Source organism: Catharus ustulatus, chromosome 1 (assembly GCF_009819885.2).
Source record: "Catharus ustulatus isolate bCatUst1 chromosome 1, bCatUst1.pri.v2, whole genome shotgun sequence".
NCBI classification, from domain to species: Eukaryota; Metazoa; Chordata; class Aves; order Passeriformes; family Turdidae; genus Catharus; species Catharus ustulatus.
In genome coordinates, this window is record NC_046221.1 from 82,326,122 (window position 1) to 82,339,050 (window position 12,929).

Below are 12,929 nucleotides of genomic sequence, written 5' to 3' on the forward strand. Positions count from 1 at the left end.
TAATTGGAATATTTTAGGCTCTTTCTCTTTATGGAAATATTAATTCAGAGAGCATGGCACAGAGTTTTTAATCTTTCCCAATCTGGTCTGGCTTTTAATATGGAAATGTGGAAAAAAACAGCAATGAATATTGTGTTTTATCAAAACATGATGTACTCAGGGTGTCTGCCATGCATCATGTCTACCTCTGGATTCAGCATACAAGCAGAGATGGGGCCCGGAGCTTCTCAATCAGAAAGTACAACATCCATTAATTGCTGCATTTATTTAGTGGCCTAGGGCATGTCATTATGTCATGATAACCCCTTCCACTGACCAGCTTATTACCTGATTAATTGCTGGGGGGAAAAAGTGATCTCATAAGGGTTTTGACAGGTTTTTTTCTTTTTGGAGGTCTTGTTCAGTTTGGGGAGTTTATTGCACAGATATCTGGGTAAATGGGCTGGTAAGCATGTTTTGTGCATCTTTGAATTTACTGCAATTTCATCTCTGTAATTCATAGGACTTTATTTCAAACTGATGAACTGTAACAGAGTCACCAGCTGTTTTTACTCCTACCTGTGTTCATCTTATTTATCTTCTTAATAGACCTACCTCATTACACTGTTCTCAAAACTGAAAATTATGTGTGTACTACATTTAGTCACTTGTGTGGCTCAGAGAGCAAATAACTAAACTGAAATTGTGGTAAATGCTGAAAATCGTGCATATTTCTGTCAAAAAATAATTTCCAAAAGCTATTTTGTGATCAAACAGGCAGGAAAAACATGAGATATCACACAACTTTCTAGTGCAGATTGCTCCAAAGAGGTGGAATGTGTTGAATATTTTCAGTACTTTGCTGGAAAAAAATTTGTAAGTTTCTTGCAATATCAGCTTATTCTTGACAATTCAATATCTCATGTCAGAGCTGGTATTTTATTCATTAATAAAATAACATATAAAATGATCTTATATTTCCATCTTAAATTTGCAGAGTAATAAATTTCTTTTCCTAAATGAATGCATAGTGCTGTCAAAAGATACCCTGATATTTAAAGAAAATAAAAATGGTCCCAGAGTCAAATAATCCCCAGAAGACAACTATTTAAAATTCAACCCAGAAACCTCTATTTTAAATAGATATATCTATAATTTACTGATAGGAGATTGAGACTACTATGCAGAAGAGACTCTGAGAGGAGACACATGAAGAATAAGAAGCTATAATGTTTCGTATCAAATCTAAGTAGTCATATCCCCAAATTAGTAACAATTGGCAAGCCCAGTAACATGCACATAGAACCTTAACAAAATTAATATTTTGTTCCCTCATCTGTTATCCTGATCCTTTTGAAGCAGAAGCCAGCCTGCTAGGATGTCACTTAGGATTTCATAGCTGTGAAGGGACCCCAAGTTTGCCAGTACCCGGAGGTGGGTCTGTCAGCACTTATTTCTCAGAGCAAGTGCCCCCAGAGCCATGCCATGCTATGCAAGCTCTAGAGCCAGACTGAATCAGAACAAGAACAAGAATAAACTTTTTTTTTAAAAGAGAATAAGCTCAGAATGAGGCAGATTATAAGTAAAAATGTTTTATAAACAACTGCACACCATCCACTGTGTCCTTGGAGTGAGATCCTTTGGATCTAGACTGGATCCTAGTTCAATAACTCAGTTGCTTTTTGGGTGAGACTGAGATTTGTACAGTGCTGAAGTTTGCACATTCCCTCTTTGGGTCTGTTGGGAAAAAAAATCTCATGACCCCTGGGGCTTGGCTTCTTCATGTCCCTATTTTTCCCAGCTGTCTTCCTCTGTCTGCTCTGCTGCAGGCTCCTGGTTCTTTGTTATCTTTCACATGCTCTGCCTGCCCTACTTCACTCTCAGCAAAGGTGCCCCTCAGCTATGCACATTTGCTTGCTTTGGAGGGTTTGTTGCCCCTTTCCTCAAAAAGGCCCCGTGCAATCCAGCAAGACACCAACTGGAAAAAATCTCAATATCTTTCCAGCAATTTACCATAGCTTTTGGGTAGAAACAAGCATTCTTTAACAAAATAAAAAGCAAAGGTACCAAATTAGCAGCATTCACCATTAACCTTATTGAGATCTTCCACCACTTGAGTGACTCCTTTTAATCTGCGTTACCTGTGCTGAAGTCCTGAACATTTAACTTTAGCTAGTGCCAGAGACATTGTTCTGCACTTTGTCCTCTACATATCCATCTTGTCCAGTTCATCTGGCAGATGCCACAGCTTTCTTCATGCCCTCCCTTTAGCAGTTGTGTTCCTGCTGACCATGTATTTAAACTGCTGCCACAGAGCTCAAGTGAGTCTTTTTGGACAACAGCAACTCAGCACATGAATTTCAAACAAGAATGTCCCCGAACAATTATGAAACATAGCCCAAGATTATCACCCCTAGCTGTTTGCTTTGGCCAGACACTTTCCAGTTTGATCTTTGCTTCACATTTTGAGTTTGTACTTTGCTCCTCTTTCATTTCATTTCAACAAGCACTAACATTTTCTCAAGTTTTAGTAAAAAACTATCAATATGGTGCGCATCTAAGTGCCCCTACTCTGATGATGCGATATTCCTTCAGAATATCTCCAGAACTGCTTTTCCATTCATTAATTCACTAGCAAATCTTACTTGTCAATACCTGTGCAGAAATATCTGCTTTGAAAAGCAGACACTTAATTCACATTGACAATCAGTCAATCACTTTTGAATCTTATGAAATTGTTATCAAATTGAACAATATATGAAACATTGTGAGCAGAGGAAGGAGTATTAAAAATGCAAGGAAGACAAATGCATGGAGTGCATTTTTGAGGTGAGTTAAGAACTGTTACCCTGCTGTATCTGCCTAGCTCTCCAGCACTCTTTAAACACAGGCACAATTCACAGACTGTCTCCTGCAGCAAGCACCGAGAATCCCAAGCAGTCATTCTGGTCTCCTCTCTCAAGCATTTACTGAAATGACGCATACTTTTAATGAGAAAAAGAACAATTTTCACTACCAAGAGGTCAGTAATATTCTGTGTTCTGTGCTCAGCTTTCTTTTCCACCATGGTTTCATATTATGTTATATTTTATTAATGTCAAAAATGTAATAATTGAACTAGTCTGTTTAGAAAATGATATTTTTAAAAAATGGTTGATCTTACTTATCTGTACATGTTATCAATTAAGCAATTAAAGCTATGCATCTCTGTCAAAGTGCAGAATAATTCTCTCATAAATAAAGGGAATGATGCAGTAATGTTCAGAAGACTAAAGCACACACAGAGGTTAAGATGTCTGCAATACCAGCCTTTGTTTAAATACATCCAAGAAAGGAAATCAATATTCCTCAGGAGAGCATTTTGTTGGTACAGCTGCTGTTGCTAAGATTGGCTCAGTGTCATGTTCTCATTAATACAGTCTAATGGCAGTCCTAAGATTGAGAGTGTGCAGACAGACATAATGAATTTATACTAAAAACACAAAATGTAGAAATTCTAATTGCTTTGGCCTGATTGGCTACTTTAAATCTTGAAAGGATCATGTTTATAAATTAGAATTTAATGATATTTATGAATCTCAAAATTAGTCCTTCTTTGTAGCAATCATTAACATGAAAGCAATTGCTGCTGCACTTTGCCCTTTAAGAGCTACAGCACAAAAAGACTGGCATGCTCCAAAGCATTTGCATTTTTAGAGCAAATTGTACTACTGCAAGTAAAATGTTAAGGTTTAGTTACAGAAGCATACTTGCTAGCATTAACTCTGAAGCCCATTTCTCTCAGAGGAAGAGACATCTCTCAGTGTGCATTGTGCAGTGCCATTCTGTGAAAGGAAACATCCCTCTGTATCAAGCATTATCAGTCCTCCTCACTGTCTCTCTGAAGATGCACACTGCCCTGAACGCCCTTTCTCGTTCAGCTGTTAGTTTCTCTGGTTGAGCTCTGGAAGCCTGAGAGAAGCAGGCAAAAACATGAAAAAAGCTAATGGAGATTAAAAAAAAATATATATATATACATAAATATATATATATACATATATATAATGTGATAGGGAACATTAATACAGAAAAAATTTAAAAAAAAAAATAAAAAAAAAAAGCAAAGACCCAACTAAGACAGAAACAACATCTGGGCAGCACAGAGCTGGCAGCCTCAAAATGACTGCTTATCAAACATAGGTTACAACCCTAAGAGAAAAACCTGTGGGAGAAATTTGACATCTCCCTCTGCAGAATGGCTACATCTTGAATTTTAAAATAAAACAAACCCAAAACCAGAAAAATAAACAACAAACCAAACATTTTCATGACCCCAGATAACTAATTAAAATCTTGCAATGAGTTGCACAAGCATCAAGCATACACAAAAGCGTGATGTGCAAGCTGTATACATTGTAATCCTTCCTGCCCCCATCCTTCTCCAGCTCTCAGTGTCTGAAGGAGCCTGTGCTCTGTATGATACAGCACAGGACACCTTTTGCCTCCAGTGGCCTCTCTGAGTCTTGGACATCCCAAAGTCTGTGAAGTAATTGTCTCCACACTCTTGACTAAGATGGTCTTTCAGTGTCTGGTACTCCTTCACCAATTATTTTACTCCCATAGAAATTTGTTTAGGGAATACTGCTTCAAGTATTATTCATTTTTTTAATTAGACAAGCTGAAATAAGGATGTCTGAGAGTGCATGACTTGGGCAACCTAAATTAAGCTACGTGGGCATGTATACTACCTAATGTTTGGACTGCAATACGGCATGTGAGGCTTACTCACTTGCACAACTGGCCTACTTGGGTCTCAGAAAGGACAACGTGTGCCATCATCAGCTAATTTGCAGGTGGAATTTAAGCACCACAGTATCATTCATATCATCTGACATTTCAGCATCCTGCGTCCAATGCAAGGCTTCACAGCATCTTACACCCATGCACCCAGTCTCCCTATATAAACAGGGAACTAAAACTCCAAAAGGAAGACACAGAAAGGCAGTACACTGAGCAGACAGCCAGTAGGAGTCATTAAGGACATGTGTATGCCTTACATTTTACTGCTTTTTACAAAATAGATACTATTTTGAACTGTAGAGAAGTATCTCTGGGTTTCATAGCCCTAGGCCCAAAAATATTCTCTTTAAAATAGAAAGTAAAATTGATCAAGCCTTTCACTGGATGACTGAAAATGGCTATTTCCCTCATGTTCACACTTCTCACAGGTCAACTTGGTGCTTGAATAATGCACGCTGAGGATATCATGCTTCAAAGAAGTATAATTTGTAAAGAATTACAAAACTGATGCTTAAATCCCACTTTGATGCACACACACATTCCTCCATTGTTTACTTACTCCTGAACTAACAATGCTATGAAAAGGCTGGTGTTTCAGCTGATAAGACTGGGTGCAACCATATCAGTAAACACTGTATTTTAATATAAGGAAGGTTGCAGTTTTCTGCATGCTTACTGTGGGCATAGCAGTAGTCTTATTCTTCTAGATGTCATTTTTATGGAAAGAAAATAGATAATTATTGTCTTGAACTGAACAATGGTCAAGCTGGGCAAAATCAGAAAACCAACAAAAACCTCCTGCCATTCGAACAAAGGGTATTTCAACACCTTTGCACAAAGGGGAGCTGGCCAGATGCCCTGTTTTACTGTGTATCTGTCAGGGCACAACAAGAGACAGGATTCTGGGGAGCCAGGGGTGGACACAGCTGCGGAAGGTTCACAGCTATGAGTCAGGTCCAAGGGCAAGACAGAAAGCACCATGAAGGTTGGAGCCTGGTTTGGTGGACCCCACAGCCTGAGCTGTGGGGAGATGGAGACCAGCCCTGCTGGGGCATTGCTGGGACAGGGGCTGATGGCTCTGAGGGGCTGGCATGGGATTCTGTGCTGTGGGAAGTGTGGCAAGTCCCAGAGGGTGGGCAGGAATGGTCAGAGTTAGTGGTGCCCTCAGGGCTATGACAGTAACTTTATTTGTGAGGATTTCTGAGAAGACTTAAGAAATGTGCTTTTGCAAACCAGGAAGAGCATTCCTGACATCCTGACAGAACTTAGTCCGTGAGTGCCACGTCTGGATGCTCACCTGAAAGACTTGAGGACCTGGCTCTTAGTAATTGTACCTGCAAAAAAGCACCAATAGAAACTGCTATGAGCACAAATTAGAGTCCAATATGATTCAAATTTCTCCATTAAAACTGTGTTATAAGTATTTTTCAGACTGGCACCTGAAATAAAAATAAGTTTTGGAAAACTGAGTTTCTGTTTGTCATATTTATTTAATGTACTTCAAAATATCCAAGGAAAGGATCACAAGTCCAGACTGGCATATCTTGGTTCTTTTACTATAATGTGGATGTCTTAGATACCCTTGGATTTCTCTGAATGCCTGTGTTTAGCAAACAGAATCAAGCCCATAGTATCCTCTCTACTTTAAGAGAATGTGTAAAACCAGGGGAGTGAATTATTGCAGAGGCTTCTTATAAAAAATCATGTCTCTGAACTTGCAGATAGTTCAGTGTTTAAGAAACACTTTGAAAAATCTAGTAATTTCTTCTGCAGTGTTTAACACAAAGTAACAGATCCAATAGAGAGAAAAATGAACTATTGAAGAATTACCCATTCAACTTTTGGATCACAGGTAATATTGTGCCATTGACATATTCTATTTCCTCCTTGGGACTTGTGCACTTTTATTCTAAGTTTTACCCATTATATTTAAGATTTCACATTTCACAAAATTTTGTTTAAGAAGGGGATTTTTTCTGCCATAATTCTGTAACTTAAAAAGCAATAATATGGAATTTAAATTCACTTCAAAGTGTTTCAAATAATGTCTTCAAAGGTTTGTAAAATATTTCTTTTTTCTCACATTTGCTAAGTGACAGAAAGGCTATGAGAAATCAGGTATTTAGACCAGTTCAGGTATTATAGATTAATGAGATTCATATAGGCTTAAGTGACAAAAAATTAAAAACCTGCACTATGAGGCTGTGACTTGGTCCAGGTTTTTCCCCTGATAGATGAAAATTCAGTAATTCATTACTTATGCACTCCAAGAAGAGACTGGGGGGAAGAACTAGTTCGGGCACACACGGATTAGCTCATCAAACAGTTTGGCAAAAGATTTTGATGCAGAAAAAATAATGCTTTTGTGACAAGGATTTTTTTTTAGTAAGTTCTGCTTTGTTAGAAACAGTACTTTGGCCTGGTTGTTTTCCCTGGAAAAAATTATTAGTGCACTCAGTTGCCTTCAGTCCCTTTCTATTTCATTGCAGTGTAGCTGGAGACAGACCACCTGCAGAGACACTAATCCAATCTAGGCAAATGTTACAAAGCAGGGTGACAGAATTGTGGCTGAATTACGCCTCTCAAAAGACAGAGCCCCATCAAGAGTGCTGGGGAAATTTACAGACTGAATGCAATGCACTGGCCAGAGTCAGCCAGACCAAGCAACTCGAGTTGCTGCCAGAAGTGCCTGAGGGATTAGGCTGAAAGGTGACCCCAAAGTGTGCTGTTTAAAAAAAAAAAAAAAATTAAAAAATAAAAAAGAAAGATGTGGATCTTTAATCTCACACAGAGTATGTATCGCTGAACTGGGATAAAAGGGTTTTTGTTTTGATCAAACAAAAGCCCCAAAGTGTGAGCACGCTTATGTAGATGAAGAAATGTTTATACAGAGCAGAAGATGCAGGAGGTGTTGGTACATCAGCAGACTGGGCTGGAGGGTGAGTCAGGGTACTTAACTGTAGCTTACACTTACTTTTCCTATTAGACTTTGTCACCACTGGGATAAAACAACAAGGAGAAATGCCGTCTGTTTGGAAGGGAGAGGGAAACCCCACAATATTGTACTTATCCACGTTTACTTTTCCAAAACCACAGGAAATGCTGCAAAAATGACAGAAGACAAGTTAAACACAAAGGCAGAGACAATCTGGTTCATGATCCGCAAGAGAAACTTCAGCAGTTCCACAAGGGTTTGGTAATTCAAATCTATTAGACTGTGATGTTCAATGCAGTATAGGAAACACAGATTTTCAAGGTAGAATTCATGGGAGGGACTCTACATCTACTGCCAAAGCATCCCTGCAAAAGGCAGTTTCACAAAAACATACCAGAGTATCCATTTGTAAGATTAAAAGAAAAAGGGATTCTTCAGGTTTTCAAGATGCCTGTTCATTATGTAATCCTTCACACTGAATCAAATTTGCTAGTGAATCCTTCCTAGGAGGTTAGTGACAAATTGTGACTAGCAACTAGAAAAGAATGACATCACCATACTGAGCAACCAGCAGAAAAAATTAGTAATTGAAAGGAGATACTTGGAAGCAGTTGGCAAAAAATAAAACCAAGTTCAGTCAAAACACAAATTCTGAGGGGTGTGAATGCAAGGATTCTAGAGGCATTAGATCTTGAGTACTGTGGTTACAATCTTAATACATCTGCCTGTACTGTGCTTTTGTGCTGAAAGTGAGTCTTGCTGAAATATCCAAATAAGCAAAATATAAGGTCTCATGAAATAATTCTGTAATGGTTAAAAGCTATGAAAGTGTGTGCTTTATATCCTCAGATAACCTTTACTAGCTTGACAAAAAGACCTTGCAGCTCATCCTAAAGCACTGTCTGTTTGACAGAATATAAAACAGATTTGAAAACACCGATTACTGACTGGTTGCTTGATTGCAATTAGATAATGCAAAATTATTCTGCTGAGGAAAATTACTTGCAAAACAGCACTTATATGCAGGCAACATGGCCCTTCAGTCTCATCCTGTCCCCTAGGAGGCAGTGGGGGACACACGGGCATGGCAAAGGCCAAAGCAAATCTTCTAGACCCAGGCCTGAACTAGAAGAGGCTGGGGACTGCAGCTCAGTCCAAAGGTGAGGGGATCCTGGCAAGGGAGAATGGACAACACAGGACAGCTGCTAGGAACAGCCTTTCAGTGGGCAAGTCAGAAACAGCACACAACTCCTACAGACAGCTTAACCAGACAAGACTGGATATGCTCCAGAAAAGACTTTCTGTAGAAATGTCTGACAAATGAGAACTGTTGCTGTTGTTTCACTAATTCTGAACAACCAGGGCTGTGTTTGTGTTAGCAAAGATCATTTCACAACTTCTTCCGCAAGCCCTTTCTTTCCCTGTTGGTCTTCAGTGTTTGCCTGTTGTCATCTGTGTCTGTTAGTTCTTCATAACAGAGACTGGTCTGTTTGTGCATGTACTGATTCACTGTGGTCCCTGAATGTTCATGAAAAGTCGAAAAAATATATAACAGCAGGAACCCCTTACCAAAACCTTGAATTTAATTTTTACTCTCAAAACACAAAGTAAACTTACTCTTCATATTATTTGGTTTTAAAAGGAAAAAATAATAGAGAAAAACATGTTGCCTTGGTTATAATGAAGAAAAGGTGCACAAAGGTTGTACGATAGTTTCCATGTGTTGGTAGCCAAAATGAAGGTAGAAATTTAGAAGTGACTATAAAGGGTCCTATGATTTCATTAAGTTAATTCAATGTAGATGACACTGAAAAAAATACTATTTTATTGCATTTTTCTACTCTTTTAAGTGTCTCCCTGAATAATTATCCTTTATTCTTTTATTTATAAAAAAAAGAAATAGAGAAAAAAACCAAACAAAGTGTCTGAAATGTCACAATATAAAGCTGAATGATCATTTTTGCATTGGTCAGTGGATTTAATTTGATCCAAAATCTTCAAGTTAAAATTTTTAAGCTGATTTTTTCCTGAAGAATTATTTTGTTAGTCTGGCTTACTGAATTTTATAGATTTATACCAGAAATGTTCTGGAATTAATTTTCAGATGTCATGCTCTCAGTCTTTTCCTAAAAATTTGTATACAAAGGAACCAATTACCAATGTGATGATGGACTTTGAAATAGATTACAGTAAATTCACAAATACAAGCCGCACTGAGTATAAGCCGCATCTCTGGGTGTTGGCAAATATTTCGTTTTTTGTCCATAAATAAGCCACACCCGAGTATAAGCCGCTCTGTCATTTGCAGCGAGGACCCGCATGCAACAAAGTTGCCAAAGAGTAACAGAACGGTGGCAGGGTGGGGTTTACTGGCTCGGCTCGGGCTGTGCAGGCTCGGCCCGCTAGGGGCTGCTGACGGGGCCAGGTAGCCCAGCCCGGCGCTGCTGCTCGGCGGGACCACTGGGGCCAGCCACCGTTGCCACTGGGCTCGGTCACCACAGCCTGGCACTGCCCTGTGGTGGCAGGCAGGGACGGAGCCCCCCGCCGCCTCCCCGAGCCGCAGCAGTGGCGGCGCGGGGCCCCCCCTTCTCTTCCCCAGGCTGTGGCAGAGGAGGGAAAGAAAGAGCTCTCCCACCTCTCTCCCAGCCCCCCGTGCTGCCTGCAGGCAGCCAGGCTCCACCCGCGGTGCAACAGAGTAACAATTTGTAACAATCGCAAAATGCCAACTTTGCAGCTGCTCGGCACGGCACCCTGGCTGGCACTTCTGAGGTTGTAAATGTCAGAAAATTATTCACGTATTAGCCACATTTCCGGTTTAGGAGCAAAATCTTAGTCAAATTGGTGCGGCTTGTATTCGTGAAATTACTGTACATAAGCAGCAGAAGAGCTTTCTCTTCTTTCTTTAAAAGGTGGAATTTTGATTTCTTCAACACATATGGCCATTTTCTATTAAATGCATGGTTGTTTTCTTACACATAATACAATTTCAAGAGACTGCAAGGATTTCAAATATTTCCAGTATTTAAAGCTGGACCTGTTTTGTGCAGTTCTTTTAACTGCAATCACTTCTTTCATATTCTGACAGCCAGTGTTTTACAATAGCTTCTGTTCACTTAACGTTGTGTTAATCAACAAGGTGCAAGAAACTAGGTAAGTTAGGTCTATGCAGTGCTCTATTCATTTAGTCCTGTGTCTCTATTCAATCAGATTTAATATCCTGTTTGAGTGTTTCTATTCATATCTTGTTCCATCTATTATCTTGAGATGCCAATAAATCGGTGATCAACTGATCTATAATTGATCTATCCATTCTATGCCACTGAAAAATTATGGAACTTCAGCGTGAAGCTTTTGCAATGTTAAACAAAAAGAAAGGAGAATATATAATTTAAAACTGAAGTGTTCTGCTGAGACCAGGACTGAGACATTTCAGGTTTACACATTCCCTGTTGTGATTTGGCTGTGCAGACATTTCAAAATCTAATTTACAGATAAGATGAAACAAGAATGGAGTAGCATTGCCCTAATGAAATTACTTCTTTTTCCTGTGAAACCAAACCATGTCCTACATGGCCTGACAACCTGTCTACTACCAGCTCTGTTTAAATAATGCTGTTCTGAGCACAGCATCCTCCACTGCCACACCATGACTCAGTATTTTCATTTAATCTGATTTCATGCTCAGACAGACTTTGCCACATTTCCATATATATTCAAATGCACCTGAAAATACCTACTTCTTGCCAGGCTTCTCAATAGCATGCAGAAAACACAGGATACAACAGTGTAGATAGTGAAATGTGTGCCACTAGCATTTTATCACAAGGCAAAATCCTCTCCCCGTGGCTCCAACAATCAACAATGTAAGCATTTTGCTTTTTGAAGCTGAGGTGTTTCTGAATATCCACAGTCTGCTCATTTAAAGTAGACATGACTGTTTTGGTTGATTCACTCCATTGTTGGACTGTGCACCCCTCAGGATCACACAGTAGTGAGTCAGTCATTTGTAAAACAGGAGAGAAAAAGCCCAAATGAATAGAGAGAACCACAGGCTTCATTCTTGTGATTAAAAGCCTCAAAGAAACCATGCAAAGGGAGCATAATTATTTATTGAACAAAACTTATAACATGATCTTTCCTATACAACCTCGGCAGTGCCTGCAGCTGGCCTTACTCACTATTGAACTAGAAATAATTTGCACTTCACTAAAGATAACACACGCTTTGGATTCTCCCTTTGGGAAAAGAGGATGAGTTATATATTAATTTTCTTTTAGTTAGGGACTGCATCATGGGCATTTTTTTTCACAAATAGAGACGTGATTTTAGGTATATTTCATGAGCAAAAATAATGTGTTGGGTTTGCAGGCCTGAGCACTGAAACAGCACAGGACAACTTACAGCAGAGAAATACATGCTTACTACAAGCAGAATCAGGCTGAGGGGACTTAAAAAAAAACATTGCTAGGAAAGGATTTTTGCAAACACAAAGCTAATGAGACTAATTGGTATTATGTCAGATGTATAATGTTTCAGTATATTGTTTTTTGGCAGTGGTGGTTTGGTTTTCCTGGGCTCAGAGCCCAGTTTCTGTTTAATTTTCTGTAAGGTTTCATAGCAGCCTAAACGTACAGGGCTGGCTTGCTTGCAAATAACCACATATCTCAGCATACACATTGATTAGAATTCAAACACACCCAGCAGCCTGTTGTATGGATCTGCTTATGACATTCTTATCAGAAAATTCTCTTCTTCAAACCAAAGAGGATTTTTCCTATAAAAGAAATTATGAGGTTCACCAAAAAGAAGCTGGATGGAATTAAAGATTAAAAGGTTTATTTCACATATTAAAAACACATTGACACATCATTATGACTTTGAGCCCAAATCCTGTCTCAGTTCTGAACAATTTTGTATGCCTCCAGTGACCTTGAATATTTATTAGGTCTAAAGCAAGATTTTGAACTCAACAGAAGGTTTTTTCCAGGGTGACAACAGTCTTCTAGGTCTGCACTCTCCCAGACATCTTGTTGGAGGCAAAGGCTCTTCAAGGGGAGTTTCCTGAGGCACTGTGTTTCCCAGAGAGTTCAGTTCAACTCACAGAGGTATTAGCTCAGACCCAAATGGATTTTAGTGGCTTTTATCCAGTGTTATTCCTAAGATAATGAGCCTTATGGAGATAATAAGATCTTGGCAGAAAAGTGGAACTTCCTGTGGAGGCAGCCCTAGGGTCAGC

The 12,929-nt window shown here is 39.2% G+C and overlaps 1 long non-coding RNA gene across 1 annotated transcript in view; it reads left to right on the forward strand.

Moving 5' to 3' along the window:
* The first annotated feature begins 2,863 nt into the window (after window positions 1–2,863).
* LOC116994354 overlaps window positions 2,864–12,929 on the forward strand; it is a 108,611-nt gene continuing 98,545 nt past the window's right edge. The window contains exon 1 of the long non-coding RNA XR_004417471.1: window positions 2,864–3,001. This is a non-coding gene — a long non-coding RNA (uncharacterized LOC116994354). The remainder of the gene's footprint in view (window positions 3,002–12,929) is intronic.